Below are 17,592 nucleotides of genomic sequence, written 5' to 3'. Positions count from 1 at the left end.
TGCTGGTGAGCGATGTGGCGGGTGTAGCCATTCTTTTGTTGCCCCTCTGCTCAGTTCGGGCTTGACCGTTTCCGTTGGGCGGGCTGCCTGGCGCCTGCATCTCTCCTGTACCTCCCCTCTGGGCTTGGCTGTTTTCGCTGCTTCCTGCTGCCCCTTGAAGTTCCAGGTTTGCTGCCTTTCCCCCTTCCTTGCACTGTTGAGGCCGGGGGCGTCTTACCTGAAAATGGGGGGCCGCTCGGCCCTCCCGCCCACATGGCGGTGCGGCGCCCCTCCCCCGGCCTCTCGGTGGTGGGGGTGTGTCGCGGGTCGATGATACGCGCGGCGCTCCCCCACCACCGATAGGCTGATGCCTCCCCCGTGACCCGGAAGCAGCTGGACAGCTTCCGGGGCAGGGGGGCGGGTCGGCTGGGGGGCGGGCCGGCGGGGCCGGCGACCCCTGGTGTTGTAGCCCCTTAAGAACCTGGGGATGCTTGGGTTAATGCTTGCCATCTGCGCTTGTCGTGCTCTTTGCCCCGTGTGCTCGTTTAGTTCGAGTAGCCCCCTGCACGTGCCTTCTCTCCGCTGTTTATTTACTTGTTATGTATTTATTTTTTTCCACAGCTCGGTGTTTCGCCGCTTCGCGCGGTGTCTTTTTGGCTTCAGTATCGTTCAGTGTCTTTTATACTGTGGATCGCACCCGCTGCCGCGCTCCGAGATGCGTTCGCGCCTTTTCTTTTTTTTTTCACTTTCCGTCCCTGCTTTCGTTGTGCGTTGTCCGTGGGTCCTCGTCGCTGCTGGTGTCCCGCCTCGTCGCCATTTATAGAAGTGTTCCTTATACGCACAATAACTACGCAGAGCCCGCTTTAAGTTGTAAGTATTGGCTTTATTTCTCGGAGCGCCGGGGAGCGCTCTCACTGCCTCAGGTGCCGGCCGCTAACTGGCATGGCCGCCCTTCCGCTTCCGGTCTCTGCCCCCATCTCGGCAACTAGACCGTCACTATATATATATATATATATATATATATATATATATATATATATATATATATATATATATATATATTCTGGCTCGCGACATAAAGAGTGACCCTCGCAACGGTGCAAACTGGAGCCAGAATCTTTTAACGGGGGTGCACCACCGACATCCACGAACGAGGAGTAAAAGAAGTGATTCTCCGGAGTCCGTTGGATTTGATTTGGGAAAACATGATTTATTAACCGGAACTCTGAAAAAACATGTGAGGACAAAACGAGAGACTGATAAAAGAAGGGAAATTCCGCGACGTGAAGCGGTAAGCCACAATTCTCATATCTCTCTAAACCTTACCCGGTATCCCAAAACTGTTAATTATTTGGAGGTGTGTCGAGGGCTCAATCTGTAATATCAGCAAAGGAGGGGGCAGGCGAGGGTCCGGGATCGGACCGCCTGACCAACATAAAGCCGCAAAATGTTCAACATGAGTGAACGCAGGGATGCAGCTGGGGATATGTTTAAAAACAAAAACCCGGACATTACTAAACCACCACCGAAGGCCAGTACGGAAGGTACTAACATCCTGGCCACACAGTTCCAGAAGTTAGAAAAACTTTACGAAAGAGAACTGAGGAAGTGGTGGGAGGGTACATCACTCCAAGGATACATTGAAGTGCAACGTGTACCTAGGGGATTACGAATATTTACCATACCTGCCTATGAAAATCCCGATCCTCTCCTGCTGGAAGCTTGGGCTGCTCACATTGCCTTATCCTGCAAAGGAATGATTGAAATCTTGGTGCAATTTGCATGGAGTGACCGGGATAGGACGGTCAAGGAAATAGAAGTAATGGAGGAAGAACTACAGAAAAACACCGACAAGGAAGAACAAGAACGACTCCGAGCATCCATGAAAAAAAGATTGCAAAAATACGAATTAAAAATCAAAATGAGAAAGCAGGAAAAATTCGATCGAGATGAGCGGGATTATGCCATGGGCAGAGTACTCACCTTTGCTAAAAAATATGATCAGCCACGGAAAGAATTGGCCAAGAAAGATCAGAAGCCACCTGAATCTAGAGTCGAAACATCGGAATCAGATATTAATCTGAGCGAAGCCTCTGGGGATGAAACCACAAGTCCACCTACTCCACAAAAGAAGACTCCTTTTCATCAGGAATTCAAAGTCATCCGACACAGTTGGTTAAGGGGTGGAAAAAACAAACCACCGGAGGAGGCAGACAAACAAGAAGAGGTGGCTGGAAGAGGAAGGGGCAGAGGAAAGGCCGATACAACCTCACGGACAACAAGAAGCAAGAGAGGCCAAAGATGGTAACACAGAATGATTCCCTAACGATTGTCAACTTGTCAAATAGAGCTCTATCCTTGAGTGAGGAAGCAGTCTTAAAATTGGGACTGACCTTCTGCCCGAACACGCAGATGGAATACACACAAACGAGGATCGATCTCTATAAATTTGTCAGGAAGATTAAGCTGCACAAATACTTTAAGGTGAAACCAACAGCCAAAGAGATGAAGTACCTACGGGGCAACAAGAAGGGAACTGATTTGTTGAGTGTAAATGACTTAACCACATGTGAACTCTTGGAAAACTTGCGAGAGGGCAATGAACACGATGAAAACATTTCTGATAACTCTCTCACACAGAGACTAGCAAATGTGGACGTTGAACAAGAGGCTCCAACTAGTGGACTTAAGCTATCATCGAAATTTGTACCTCAAACCGCAACGGATGCCATTGATATATTCTCTGAGGCGGTCATCAGGGACCTGATGGCCATGAGAACTATAAATAATGGACCCAATACATTCAACATCACGAAGGACCAGAGAATAGCAATAAAAACATTGGCGGAAGACAAGACCATGGTTTGCAAACCCTCCGACAAAGGAGGAAATGTTGTCATCATGTCACGCGACGACTACATTGAGGAAGCAAAATGTCAGCTACAAGACACTAACTGTTACACTCAAATTGACAAAAAAGAATATCTAACAAGCATTGTAATTCTCCATGAACTTTTGAAAAAGTGGCATGGCAAACAAATGCTGGACTTAGAAGAGTACCTATTCTTGAAGACCACCAACCCCACCATACCAACCTTTTACCACCTACCTAAGGTCCATAAAAATATGGATAAACCACCAGGACGACCCATTATCTCCTCCATAGGAGGTTTAACAGAAAACCTTTCAAAGTTTTTAAACCTCTATCTCTTCGAATTTGTTTTGGAACTTAAGTCTTATATCCGAGACACGACAGACTTCATTGAGAAGATTGAAAGTCTGACATGGCAACCCTCCTATGTAATGATAACATTGGACATAACAAGTTTATATACGTGCATAGAGCATGGTCAGGGAATAAATGCCATTGCATATTTTTTGGGAAAAAGATCACTAAAATTTGCTATGCATAACAAGATGATACTTGAACTAGTGGAATTTTGTCTAAACAACAACATATTCCTTTTCCAGGACACTCTATACAGACAGAGGTCGGGCACGGCGATGGGTTCCTGCTTCGCCCCCAGCTACGCGAATTTATTCGTGGGCTGGTGGGAGGAGCAGGAAGCCTGGGGTCCAGATAAAGCCACATGGAACAACAAAGTGGTGACCTGGCACAGGTACATTGACGACCTGTTTCTGGTATGGGATGGGTCCGTAGACGAAGCACGAGAGTATATTGGGTCGTTAAACCATAATGACTGCAATCTTAGGTTTACGGGAGACATCAGTGAATCACAAGTTAATTACTTGGATCTACAGGTATCCATAAAGGGTGGGAAAATATCAACTTCCCTGTATCGGAAACCAACAGCCGGAAATAGTGTGCTGTTTGCCACCAGTAGTCATCCCCGTAAACTGATCAATAGTATCCCCTATGGGGAGTTTCTTAGATTGAAACGAAACTGTACCCATGAGGAGGACTTTGTTCTAGCAGTCAGAGAAAGTATGGACAGGTTTGAGGAAAGGGGTTATAGACCAAAACTTTTACAGGACACCCTTAATCGTGTTAAGGCCCTGCCACGCGATGCACTGTTCCAAAAGAAAGAAAAGCCCAAAGTGGAAGGGAAGTTTCACATGGTAACAACTTACTCAGAGAACTCCTTTAAACTAAGGACAATCATGTCAAAACATTGGCATATCCTAAAGACAGATCATATTGTGGGGTCGGACATACCTGCCACCCCTCAATTTACTTTTAGGAAGGCAAGATCCCTAAGGGACCACATGGTCCACAGCCATTTAGAACCTGTACGAAACACCAAAGGCACGTTGAAGGAAGCTAAAGGTTTCTTTCCATGCGGGAAGTGCAAAGCGTGTGCCTTCAGCAAACGCACACTCACCTACAAAGTAAGAGGCTGTTGAGGTGAAAAGAAAATCAGCAAATTCATGACCTGTCAGACGGATCATGTAGTTTACTGTTTACAGTGCCCCTGCCAACTGAAATATATTGGCAGCACAATCAATTCTGTAAAATTAAGAATCTTAGAACACATGAGAGCGATTATGAACAAGGACTTTACATACCCTGTCGCTAGACACTTTGCGATCAAGCACAATAGTAACAGAGATCTACTTAGGTATTTCTGCTTAGACTGTGTACCGGAAAATATCAGGGGAGGCACCAGATTGCAGACCCTTGGAAGGCTTGAATCGCGTTACATTATTGATTTAGAAACGAAGGCACCAGGGGGCCTGAACATGGGAGAGGAGATGGCAACTCACCTTGGATAAGGGGAGATATGAACTGTAAAAGTACGTGCAAGTTGGAATAATTTCTGGACTGAGAAACTGTGATAAGAGAATATATGAACTGAAACAATTTAGAAAATGTGAAATGATTGTATACACATGAAGGTTTGAATATTTGAGATGGGTGGTGGGTAATATACAATAATGAGACTTTTATCATGTAATAATTTGATCCAGATATAATGGTTCGGGTAATACTCGGGGTAGTAGTGCGAATGTATGCAGCCATGAAGGCTGCCAGTGCCGATACACGGCAAGATCTAGTCTGAGGTAAATTCCAGTTGAAACTGTATCAAGGTCGATGGGCCATGATTGTCATTGAGACTACTGAATAATTCACACCACAAATCCCTATCGTAAGAGTGAATTCCCTTACATGAACGAAAATATGAAAACGGGCTTTTTCGTGCATAGGCCGATACACGGCAAAATGTTGAAATGTAAATATTAACAAATACTGTGATTTACCACGCCGAAAACATAGATTGAAACCAGTCTAAGATGGCGCTATGTTATTGTGGACGTTCTAGTCCGTTTTCAATGTTTATCACCAATTCTGGCGTCTCATTTAAAAACATGAAACTGCGTGATCCATTGTTGAACCACTGACGAAGGGACGCTGTCCCGAAACGCGTTTGCCTGAATAAAATACCTCCGCTGTTTGAATTGAGCCCGGGAGTGCTGTGTCTTTGTTCCTGACCCGGCTGGGTAAAGGTCTAAAGGACTGGAGCTGTAATATATATATATATATATATGAAGCGAACTCCCTCCCTGTAGAAAAGAGCAGAGGCCACACGGGGGGTTCAGAACAGGACACACATTTATTTGCAGAAGTCCCAGCGGCGGCGAATGCATTTCGGCGTAGATTGCCTTCCTCAGCGCCCAACGCTGTTGAGAGTACTTCCCTGTAATTCTTGACCCGTGTAAAGTACCCGCCCGCACCACAGTCTCCTCCCCCTGCAGCTGTCGACTGACCGATAGGAGTCCAAGCCAGGTATATTGGACTTCAGATCTCAGCATGCACTGTGTCGGCGTTGCTGGGGTAGGTCAAATGAGGGAGTGAGAAAAACCATAAGGTCGGTGCTGGCTCCGGGTAAGTTGGGAAGCTCAAGATTTCTGCAAACAAACAGCATTCGTCTTGGTCCCTGTGTAGGCTGCAGCTACCATTCGCCATGTTGGAGACAGGGAGTGGGGGCAGTCAAATACGAGACTGGGCGCCCATTAGAGCATCAATGTCTCTGTCCTCTCCAAATCGTTCCCATGGTTACCGGTGGTCTTCGGGAAATACTGATACCTCAGTTAGTAGTTGCTGCGAGCAGCAGGTTGCCTTCAAAATTCCCCGAGTCACTTCTTGCTGCAGGGCCATCTGTTCTGTGCACTGTGTCGGCGTTGCTGGGGTAGGTCAAATGAGGGAGTGAGAAAAACCATAAGGTTAAATATATAAAATCTCCGAAACACCAATAAAGCACACTCAGGCAGACGAGGTAGATGCAGAAAAAATATTTCTTCTGTCTTAAATCATTCGTAATGCGTTTTGACCGACCAGCAGTCGTGATCACTTGGCTCTTATAGTCTTTTTATCTGGGGTGTAAATGAAATTTAAAAAAAAGTAATGGCCAATCTTCTGGGAAATTAATACTCATTTGATCGATGGTGCCTCTCACAGTTTCATTGTTTAACTTCCTTGTGATAGATCATGGTGCAATATGTCCTCACTCAATAGATTTAAGCAATCAACTTGTTAGCGTTATTCCACTTTTCTCTACAGTTGGCAGAAAAGCAAGTCTCTAAACAGAGCTGTTTGGTGACCTATCTCTGGCAAGTCAAATGCCATTCAATTTTTCAGTCTGTGTATAATCTCAACAGCCTTCAAATCTGTTGTTAAAGGCAAGTTTGCAGACGTGCATTTTTGCACTTTCCATGTGCAAATAATTGACCCTTCAAGCGCTGCCAATCGGAGCCCTGCTTTCTGTAGCCCGACGGGCTTTGGTGTTACCTGCGATTGCATTTGCTGACTCCCCTGTGATGATGTGAATCAGGAAGTAAACGAACACCTAGAGGGAGCTGGTCCCGTGGCAGGTGAGATGGAATTCCTCGATTGCCTGGGAGTGATGAGTCATAGCCTAGGGCCCGAGTTCTTCCTCTCGGTGACCCCATATACGACGAAGCCGGCAGGAACCCTCTAGCAACATCTCTTCGTGCAGCACAACTAAAAAGAAGGTGCGCTTAACTTCTCGGACTTGCACACAGTTTGATAGTTAGTCATATGAGCAGTCACGTCTACTGGAATGGCAATAATAAAGCCCCGCATCTGTTTACATCCAAAGCCCCTTCGCCTGCAGTGGAAAACGTGCCTTTTATTGAGTTTTTATACCGCCAAGATTAGCCACCAAGTCAGTATATTGATAATTAAGTGATTTTACTATAACACGGATCACTTTCGAATAGTGAGTAAATGTTTGCAGTGTTGTTTTGAGCTGCACTGTTTTAAAACTAAAGAACACAGAAAGGGGTTTTGCTGTTCGTTTAGGTGAAAGCATCACGCTTTTTGTTTTTCAGTGCTAGTTACTGCACATATAAGTGCGTGATTTTCTTTCTGTAGCATAACTCAATTGGAGTTTCCTCTAAACACGTAAATTACGCTTGGCTCAGTGTTCAGCTTAAAGGCTGCTGCTCTTGTACATAAATAAGGACCTTCAGTTTAAATCATCACAAATCAACTTGACTGTTTATTGTCTGCTGTTGGGTACATTATGTTAAAGTTGCAGTGTTGCCCATTTCTACCTTTTGTATTTTTGTGGGGACATTCACATTTTAAATATTAACTCAACAAATATCCCCGAACATGAGTATGTGTGGGATATAGTTTTGATTTACTGCAAGCTGCTGTCCATGGGTGGAACAGCAACATGTATAAGCGTATAGAAATAAAAATCCTCATATCCACCACGTGTAGTACTATGTAGAACAAATGTATGAACAAATACTCACCTTTCTTACAGAGAACAGCAAATATTCCTCTGGCAGTCGTACCAATGTGTAAGATGTAGTCCTCAATGAATATTACTCCATTTATTTCTTGACATCATTTACAGCTTCTGATAGCACAATGTGAACCATGACAGAATAATGTCCCATGTTCTAAAAAGCACATAGAGGTTTTCGGGACTCCAGTGTGTAAAAACGAACTCCACCATGACTCTCTTGGTTGCATTTTATTTTTTAGTTCACCACCTCTTTTAGATCTTAATACGACTTCACTTATTTGGTATTGTATTTGATTGGTTTCATGGCTGTATTCAGCTTTGGATCAGCCCCCCACACCCTTTTGCCAGCAATTAGCAACATGTGTTGGTCCGTCGGAATGAGGAGGGCCACCCAAAATGCAACTGAAAACCATGGCATAGATTTATATGTTAAATCATTGAGGTCTGATTTAGTATTGTAACGATCATAATATTCATACACGGGTACCTCACAAGGTTGTGTTTGAATTATGTTGAATGGTGAATTTTAAAGGACGTGGTGTCATCAAATGTGCTCCAATTTGGCTGGAATTAAAGAGCTCTGTACAAGGGACTTGACCGCTCTCCCCATAAATGTTATCCATAGGTGACCAGGGTTCTGTATCACAGCTGTTGTAAGTCATTTGGAATTTTCCACATTGCATGGCATTCAGTCTGAATTGTGAAGATAAATATCTAAATCCACAATCTCATTACTAGCCCACTAACAACAAGCAGGATTTTAAATTCTCATAATTCTCCAGGTAGCACATTTTGCAGTTTATTTAAAGCCATGATAGTACACTTTTCCAAAATGCCATAGGCATCATTTTGATATTTCCATAGTTCTCTGCTAGTTCATTGCCAATGTCAGACTGTCATTCCACTTCCTGGTCTGTCTTGGAAAAAGAAGGCATTAGTACTGGCAGAACAGTGACAGTGTTGCTGATACAAGAGCAAGAAGGCTGGAGCAGAAGGAATACCTCTGTCTTTCCCCCACCAGTAAGGAGATGCAGGCGCAATACCTCAGATTTTGGGCTACTTGAAAACGTGTGCTCCTGCCTTACAGTGCCCTTGGTCCTCGTGAGAGTGGAACCATGGGTAAAACCCAATAAGGAAAACCTCATAATCCTCCACTTCAAAAGAAACAGAGGGCTGCACAGTTTAGCCCTGACAAAAAAAAAATAACCAATGTGGTTGAGTCATCAGCCAGCTACGTTTTTGGGTTTTGCGAGCCATATGTTGGGGGATAACTAGATGTATCGGCTTTTAAAAACATATGAGCCAGATGTTTCTTCTCTGTAAACACAAATTATAGTAATAGTTCACAAAATTCTCTTAGAGAATCATCATTGTTTGCATTATCTTCATAATTGCATATTCTGATTTTGTGGGCTGTCAAGAATAAGGCATACTAATTTTGAAGTGAATTTGCTTAAACGTGTCTAATTTGGCTTGTAAAGCTAGATTTCTCTGTATTGCATTAATCTTAGTTTTATTTCTTAATGTGCATTTGTCTTCAGAAGAATCTTCTACGAAATTTCTGACACATTTCTTCTTGCCCCCTAGTATAAATAAATTCTTCAGAACGTATTCTTCCCAGTCCTAATCATTGACTATAGGGCGGATTAGATATCGATTGTCTCGGGTGGAAACTCTGTGTTATTTTTCTCAATTGATTTCATGGTTATATTGTGTTAAATTTGCAGTGTTGCCCATTTCTACCTTTTTGAATTTTTTGATTTGTTGATTTCATACATATATTCGCACATCTAAAAGATGTACTCCTAATATCCTTTATTCAAAGTAAATTTTACTATGCAATGTGAAGCATTCATTTAGTTCCTATATTGCTAATACATCGGTAATGTATTGCTACCAATATATGATGCATGGTGCAATATCAAATGTTGTTCAGTTTGAGGCATAAAGCTATTCAAATATGAGGGCACCATATTGCTGTCCATTGTTACACCCACTGTTTGCAGGTATATTTATGAGCAAATTTAAAGTATGAGCAGTACAAAATCACATGTAGAATATTCATTAAAAATATTGATTATCTTCAAATATTTGATGTTGACTGATCATAGTTTCAATAGTTTCTTTACCGTCCTCATGTGCAATGTTACTGCATAGATTTATTGGATCACTGACAGAATATCGACAGTCAAAATATCGACTTGCCAAAATATCGAGGTAAAAATATAGAATGCCAGAATATCGACTTCCTATCTACAAACAGGTAAGTACAAAAATATCGACTCCAAAATATCGATAGGAAAAAATATAAACAGTCAAAATATCGAATTTTTAAAATATCTTAAAAGTAATTTTAAAGTAATATAATAATAAATATAATTAATTTAAACATACTTAAAATACTTAAATAAACTTAAAATTAATAAATAATTAATGTAACTTAAAAAAACATTTAAAAACCTATATATATATATATATATATATATATATATATATATTATTCGTTGTTTGCCCAGATACGAGGACGCACTCCACATCAGGTAAGTAACAACCTTTTATTTCACAAGCAGACGGCTTCCCATCCTCATTAAAAGTTCTGTGGCCTGACGCGTTTCTGAAGCATTTGTGCTTCGTCTTCAGAGGCCGGGCGTGAGCAGCCTTTCACAGATTCCTGCATCTTCCCTCTGCGTGCATTCATCAATTGGCCTCCGGTGTGCCTTCACAGTGATTTTCTATCGTAAGGCACTCTGGGCAAACAACGAATAATATATATATATATATATATATATTTTCGGCTAGAGAACTGTGAATCCTATCGGAGGACGAATTCCAGCCTTGCCTGGTGAATGCCGTTGTGCGAGCTGCTGGAGGGTGCACCTTTGCCGAGGGGCAATTTGGAGCAGTGATATATATATATATATATATATATATATATATATATATATATATATATATATATATATATATATATATATATATTAACAAAACATATAGGGTTAAATTTACTATTCACACTCCAGAGAGTGCAACAGTAGGGAAAGCGTTGGATAGCGTAGGGATAAAAAAGTACTATTGCCACTCCAGAGAGCGCAACAGTAGGGAAAGCGTTGGATCGCGTAAGGTTAAAAATTACTATTCCCACTCCAGTGAGCGCAACAGTAGGGAAAGCGTTGGATAGCGTAGGGGTAAAAATTACTATACCCACTGTAGTGAGTGCAACAGTAGGGAAAGCGTTGGATAGCGTAGGAGTGAAAATTACTATTCCAACTCCAGAGAGTGCAACAGTAGGGCAAGCGTTGGATAGTGAGAGGGTAAAAATTACTATTACCACTCCAGAGAGAGCAACAGTAGGGAAAGCATTGGATAGCGTAGGGGTAAAAATTACTATTCCCACTCCAGAGAGTGCAACAGTAGGGAAAGCATTGGATATCATAGGGATAAAAATAACTATTCCCACTCCAGAGAGTGCAACAGTAGAGAAAGTGTTGGATAGCGTAGGAGTAAAAATTACTATTCCCACTCCAGTGAGTGCAATAGTAGGTAAAGCGTTGGATAGCGTAGGGATAAAAATTACTATACCTACTCCAAGGAGTGCAACAGTAGGGAAAGCGTTGGATAGCGTAGAGATAAAAATTACTATTCCCACTCCAGTTAGTGCAACAGTAGGGAAAGCGTTGGATATCGTAGGGGTAAAAATTACTATTCAAACTCCAGAGAGTGCAACAGTAGGGAAAGCGTTGGATAGCGTAGGGGTAAAAATTACTATTCCTACTCCAGAGAGTGCAACAGTAGGGAAAGCGTTGGATAGCGTAGGGGTAAAAATTACTATTCCTACTCCAGAGAGTGCAACAGTAGGGAAAGCGTTGGATAGTGTAGGGGTAAAAATTACTATTCCAACTCCAGAGAGTGCAACAGTAGGGAAAGCGTTGGATCGCGTAGGGATAAAAATTACTATTCCCACTCCAGTGAGTGCAACAGTAGGGAAAGCGTTGGATAGCGTAGGGGTAAAAATTACTATTCCCACTCCAGTGAGTGCAATAGTAGGGAAAGTAAATACTTCATATGTAAATATAAATAACATAAATATTAATTTCAATTACAAAATAATTAAAGTATTTGACATTTTTATAAAATATATTAATTAATCAATTACAATTACAAATAAAAATGAACTAATAATAAAAATTACCTACTAATACTAATTATTTACCAATAAATTAATTTACAATATAAAAATAAATAAAAATTAGACACAAAAAAAATTTAAAAAATATAATTACTTACAATTAAATTACTTCCCAAGCTATTCCCCTATAAACACACAACCCACTACATAAAATAATGTAATAAAAGTAACCTATTTATCAATTAATCAATTACAATAAATTACAAATTATATTTTAATTAATTACCAATTATTAATTAATTAACAATTAATTCTAAATAAATAACAATAAATAAAATAACATATTTAATTAATTATAATTAAATTACTCCCCTATAAACCCACAACCCGCTACAGAAAATAAATTACTAAAATTAACATATTTATCAATTAATCAAATAAAATTAATTACCAATTATATTTTAAATAATTACCAATTAATAATTAATTCTAAATAAATACCAATAAATAAAATAACATATTGAATTAATTATAATTAAATTACTTCCCACCCTATTCCCCTATAAACCCACAACCCGCTACAGAAAATAAATTACTAAAATTAAAATATTCATCAATTAATCAATTACAATTAATTACCAATTATATTTTAATTAATTACCAATTAATTAATTAACAAATAATTCTAAATAAATAACGAAAAATAAAATATTTAATTAATTATAATTAAATTACTTCCCACCCTATTCCCCTATAAACCCACAACCTGCTACAGAATTATATTACACAAAAAATAAAAACTAATATTAACTTACCTTAAATTCGATATTTTTGTTGTCGATATTATGTCCATTCTATATTTTTGATTCGATATTATGTCCATTCTATTTGATATTAAAATTTTCTTGTCGATATTTTGGTAGTCTATATTATGTCTAGTCGATATTATGTCCATTCTATATTTTTTACTCGATATTATGTCTAGTCGATATTAAAAACTCGATATTTTGACTCTATACCAGATTTATTACATCACAAGTAAAGAGCATATGTCCATCTTTGACAGTATATCTAGCAATTTGTGGAAAAATGTCTGCTGCTTCCTTGACCAGAGTAGAGAAAAATGTAATCAATATTGTCAAGTGTTCGTCTAGATAGGTTACTACAAGTACAACAAAAAATTCCTGTCCAGCCACAGTTGGTGTTGTAGTGGATTTTGAAGGTCTTTATGTATTTCAAGGATAGAATACAGTATATGCATGTCTTCCATTTGTACTAGACATATTATTTTTCAGTATCTTGTATTCCTGTATTGTCATTATCCTCTTGTAAAAGAACAGCAATTTGTTTAGCTATTTCTATTTCCGGCACCCAGATCCTTGGCAACTTTATAGCTATTTGTTCTTGGATGAGTTGTTGCATTTTTATCTGATACCATTGTCTATACATTAGCACAATCTCTCCTCCTTTATCGTCTTTTGCTATCATAATATGTGGATTTTTATCCAACTTCTGTATTACGTTTAGCATAGATTTTTGTAATTGTAGTATTGTTTCTCAGAATGAAATGTAATTTTTTTCTAAATCTTTGAAAACCATTTTATGATGTAAACAGGGTTTCCGGTTTTCATTTGCAACCAAGTATAACCGATAAAACGTCACTTAAGGGAACATTTGCATCTCAGTAAAAACTGGAAAACACAAGATTCTTTGCAATTGTACTGCTTTTGCACCCTCTGTTGTCAAACAGTAGAAATGCAGCTGCTACCCCTAAATCTCCTTTCTGTGATAGATGCTCTCTCTCCGGCCACTTGGACCATGGTAAGCTACTTAATATGCCCATGTGACCATCCTGAAGGCCCTTGTAGCTCTAGGACACACTTTACTCCCCCTTTGGGAGCCTGGCTCATATGGTTTCAGGTCACTGTTCACTGAATGTTGCTCTGAGTGACCAGCTGGTTCGCAGCTGAACTCTGAGGACTGTAGTATCACCTCCATGATGTCATCTTTCATCACGGAGAACATTACAAAGTTTTGCTTTCTCAAAACTCTGACACCAAGACAGTAGCAACAAAGATCACTGTGTATAAGGACGCCTCCAGTATTAATGATCGGCACCCAACACTTCTGTAAATAGATATACTTCATGATTGTCTGAAAAGCATGCCTATTTGAGTCACATCCCCTCCGACAGAAGGATCAGGTATAGGGTGACCAGCATTTTAAAGCCAAAAAATAGGTCATTTCCCAAAAATAGAGGAAGGACTAAAATTTTACTTCAACCCAGCGCACAGAATGACAGTGCTCCTTAGCAGAGAATCACAGAAGAGGCAATAAGAACATACATAAACTGACCAGTGCAGGTTCATGCCTATGTGGGGGACTAGACACTGTATCCGTCGGCTCCACCTGGCCTTGGCACACCACCATTTGCTCACTCCTTATTTGGCACTGCTTCTCATCGATTTCGAGAAGTCCTTTGACTCTGTCAACTGGCAATACCTGGATGACGTGCTGAGGGAGATGGATTTCAGACCCCACTTGTGCAATTTAGTGAAGGTTCTCCACGCCCAACCCCGAGCACGGGTGTTAGTTAACGGAGTGCTGTCAGAGGCGTTCCCCATTTGTAGACGGACGAGGCAAGGTTGCCTCCTCTCGCCCCTCCTCTTCGCTTTGGCGATGAAGCCCCTGGCGAGTCTGATTCGGTCGAAGGACTGCATTCAATGATGGAATTGGCCCAACTCGGAAGCGGACAAAATTGCTGTGTACACAGACAACGTCTTAATCTTCCTTGCGGACCCAGCCCTCATTGCCTGCGGAAATTGCATTCCTTTGGGCAGACCTCCGGCCTTTGACTTAATCCTAGTAAGTCAGTCCTGGTCCCTCTACATTTAACAAGGGAGTGCTATGATTGGCAATCCACAATACCCCCTAGGCGGCAATAGTTAAAATATTTGGGAATCTGGGTCGCCCTGCTCCCCGACCTCGTCTGGTCTCTCAACATAACTCCACTAGTGAAAAAAGCAAAGGAGGACCTCTGCAAATGGCAGACGCTGCTCCTGAATCCTCTGGGGAGGGTCAAACTGTTGAAAATGATGATTCTGCCCAGATTCCTCTACGTGCTTCAGAACACCCCCTTCTGCTTCCTGCGGACTTGGTTTCGGGAGCTGGATCGCGCAGCCACCAAATTCCTCTGGGTGACCTGCTTGGCTCTGACCCATTGCCGGATCCCGTCCTTTTATGGGGGCATGGGGATGACTAACTTATATTTATATTACTTGGCGGCCCGCCTCCTCACAATACATGATTGGTTCAACGGGGGATGGTCCGACCCAGCCTACAGGCTTAAGCTAAGTGAGCTGGGATTACCCCATATTCAGTCTATGATGTACGGAAGACCCATACCTTATACATTACCAGAGGTGACAAGCACCGTGCTCTTGGCCTGGCGGGCATTATTGCGCCACACCCAATGAACAGAGAAGTTAACCCATCACACACCTCTGGCATGGTACATGGCTCAAGGAGACTAACGGGATTTCGGTCTTGGGACCTCATTGGGATCTCTCAGCTCAGAGATGTGTGGGCCAGCGGCCACGTACACTCCTTCCAGGTGTTACAAGCCAGATATTCCTACACTCATCGCAATTCTACAAGTACCTACAGCTCTGTCACGCTCTCCACTCACACATATCGGATGGCACAGCGATACCTGACTACAACCCACCCGAGGCACAGATTATGCTGGGGAACCTGGGAAAGAGGGCATTTCCCGTATTTACCGTACACTAACCAACAATACCCCAACCACACTAGACCGGCTCAGACACCAGTGGGAAGAATGGATGGGTCCACTGGAAGAGGAGAATTGGAGGGATGCACTAATGGCGCCTATGATGGTTACTGCCTCTGCTAAATTCTGCCTGATAAAACTGTACTACCTGCATGCCACCTACTTAACCCCTGCACGTCTTCATAGGGCTGGTCTATATCTCTCCGCCTCCTGTACACGCTGCGGCTATGACCCGGCGGATTTCTTTCAGATGGTCTGGGCATGTCCCCAACTGGCAAAATTCAGGGGGGTATTAAGGAGGAACTCACGGAAGTCTTGGGGTGGGAGGTTCCCCATTATCCATGGCACATACTCCTGGGGATCACAGAGGGGCTAGACAGATTCAGAAATGCAAAACTGTTTTTCAACACAGCCATGGTTGTAGCCAAAACGGACATAACCGCAAACTGGAAACGCCCTACTTCACCTAGCCTCAAGAAATGGCGGGAGGGGGTGGACTGGTGTGCTACACAGGAAAACCTATGTATGAAGCACAGGGATGTCCGAAGAAGTTTCGCAGGGTGTGGGGCAAGTGGTTGGGTACTGTGGCTTAAATTTATGCATCCTACTAAATGTCTGTATCATGTGAGATTCTATGGGGTCATGCGGAACGAGATTAATCATTCAATCTGGTGGGAATTATTGATCCTACTGTACCGTCCTATATTGCTGGTTCTGTTACCACATCTAAAAGCAATAAAACTGTTTATAAAAAAAAACAACATACATAAAATGCCATTTTCAAAGCAAGTTGCATACCTGTTAATGAAATATCTTTCTTATAACAGCTGCTACCTATCCTGCTTTGCAAAACATAAAAATCACCTCCCCCTGTTTTTAGTTAACCCTCTCTAAAAACCAGGACATGAGCTTAATTTCCTGAAATCTACCGGGACAGCTAGCGAGAAATTGGGACCGTCCCAGCAGATCCGGGATGCCTGGTCACCCCCATCAGGTACCATATCATTAACGCCTTCAGTGTCCATGCATAGGCTCAGATGTTCGTGCTCCGGTTTTTCTGAAACTGTGCTGAATTTAACACTTAGAATAATTCAGAAAACCTACATGTTAATGTGTGAACTGTAGAGAGTAAACTTGAGAAACATGGGCAGACAGTCATTGCTCTATGTGTCCTAGTATTTACTGCAAAAAGCACATTTCAGGAAAAACAGCTGCCTAGAGTCTAATCCTGTTCACTAAAGTAGGAGCATTCACGATTCAGCCCCAGAATTACCAAGTTCAACTTTTGTTCCTACTTTCTTCATTTCAAAATTAAACATGGAACTTATAGTGCAGAGCAAAATCACCCGTACAAACCCCTGTTTCTTCGCTTAATGGAAACATAATGATCTGTGCTTGTTCCCCAACCCTGCTATAAAGCTAAGGTACCCCCTATTTCTTTAAGGTCCAAGACGAGGGGGAATAGGTAAATACAAAGTGAAAAACCTCTTGTCAAGCCTATCTAATTTGCAAATTGGCTATAGCTCTGCTAACAATGTCTAATATACAGCACAGATACAAAACCAAAAAAGAGGAGTGAATTTCATTTAGATTGTGTTTTATTTTTCGAAAAAACAATTTTTCTCTTTCTTTTTTGTTTTATTTGTATAAATCTATCTATTTTTTCTTTTTTTTATAAAATTGATTATTTCATCAACAAATACATAACAGGAAAAACTTTACAATGATATTTGAAGATAAGAAATCAAATACTTTTACTTCTCCATAAATTATTATTTCAATAACCCCCACAAATAAAGAACTCAAGCGATATCAGACACATTCTCTCATTCAACCTTTCTCACCTTACATTCCTCTCAAACATACTAACTCTCATACTGTGCAAACATATTCACAAAGGAACAACATCTGAGACAAAGACATATTACAAAAATTCTGTTTGTTCTATATATGTA

At 41.3% G+C, this 17,592-nt stretch overlaps 1 protein-coding gene across 3 annotated transcripts in view; it reads left to right on the top strand.

Moving 5' to 3' along the window:
- Positions 1–17,592, top strand: part of MAP3K13 (mitogen-activated protein kinase kinase kinase 13) — a 536,979-nt gene that overhangs the window by 58,011 nt on the left and 461,376 nt on the right. The window contains exon 1 of one of the 3 annotated variants that reach the window (XM_078680465.1): positions 6,764–6,951. The exons of 1 other annotated variant lie outside the window; for it this stretch is intronic. The gene's annotated coding sequence lies outside the window, so the exon portion shown is untranslated. Of the gene's footprint in view, positions 1–6,763; positions 6,952–17,592 lie in introns of those variants that run through there. One more of the 3 variants, XM_078680461.1, reaches the window with a different exon arrangement.

The sequence above is a fragment of the Lissotriton helveticus genome, chromosome 3_1, assembly GCF_964261635.1.
Source record: "Lissotriton helveticus chromosome 3_1, aLisHel1.1, whole genome shotgun sequence".
Lineage (NCBI taxonomy): Eukaryota > Metazoa > Chordata > Amphibia > Caudata > Salamandridae > Lissotriton > Lissotriton helveticus.
Note: the sequence above shows the minus strand (reverse complement) of the source record. Positions and strands in the feature narration are given on the sequence as shown.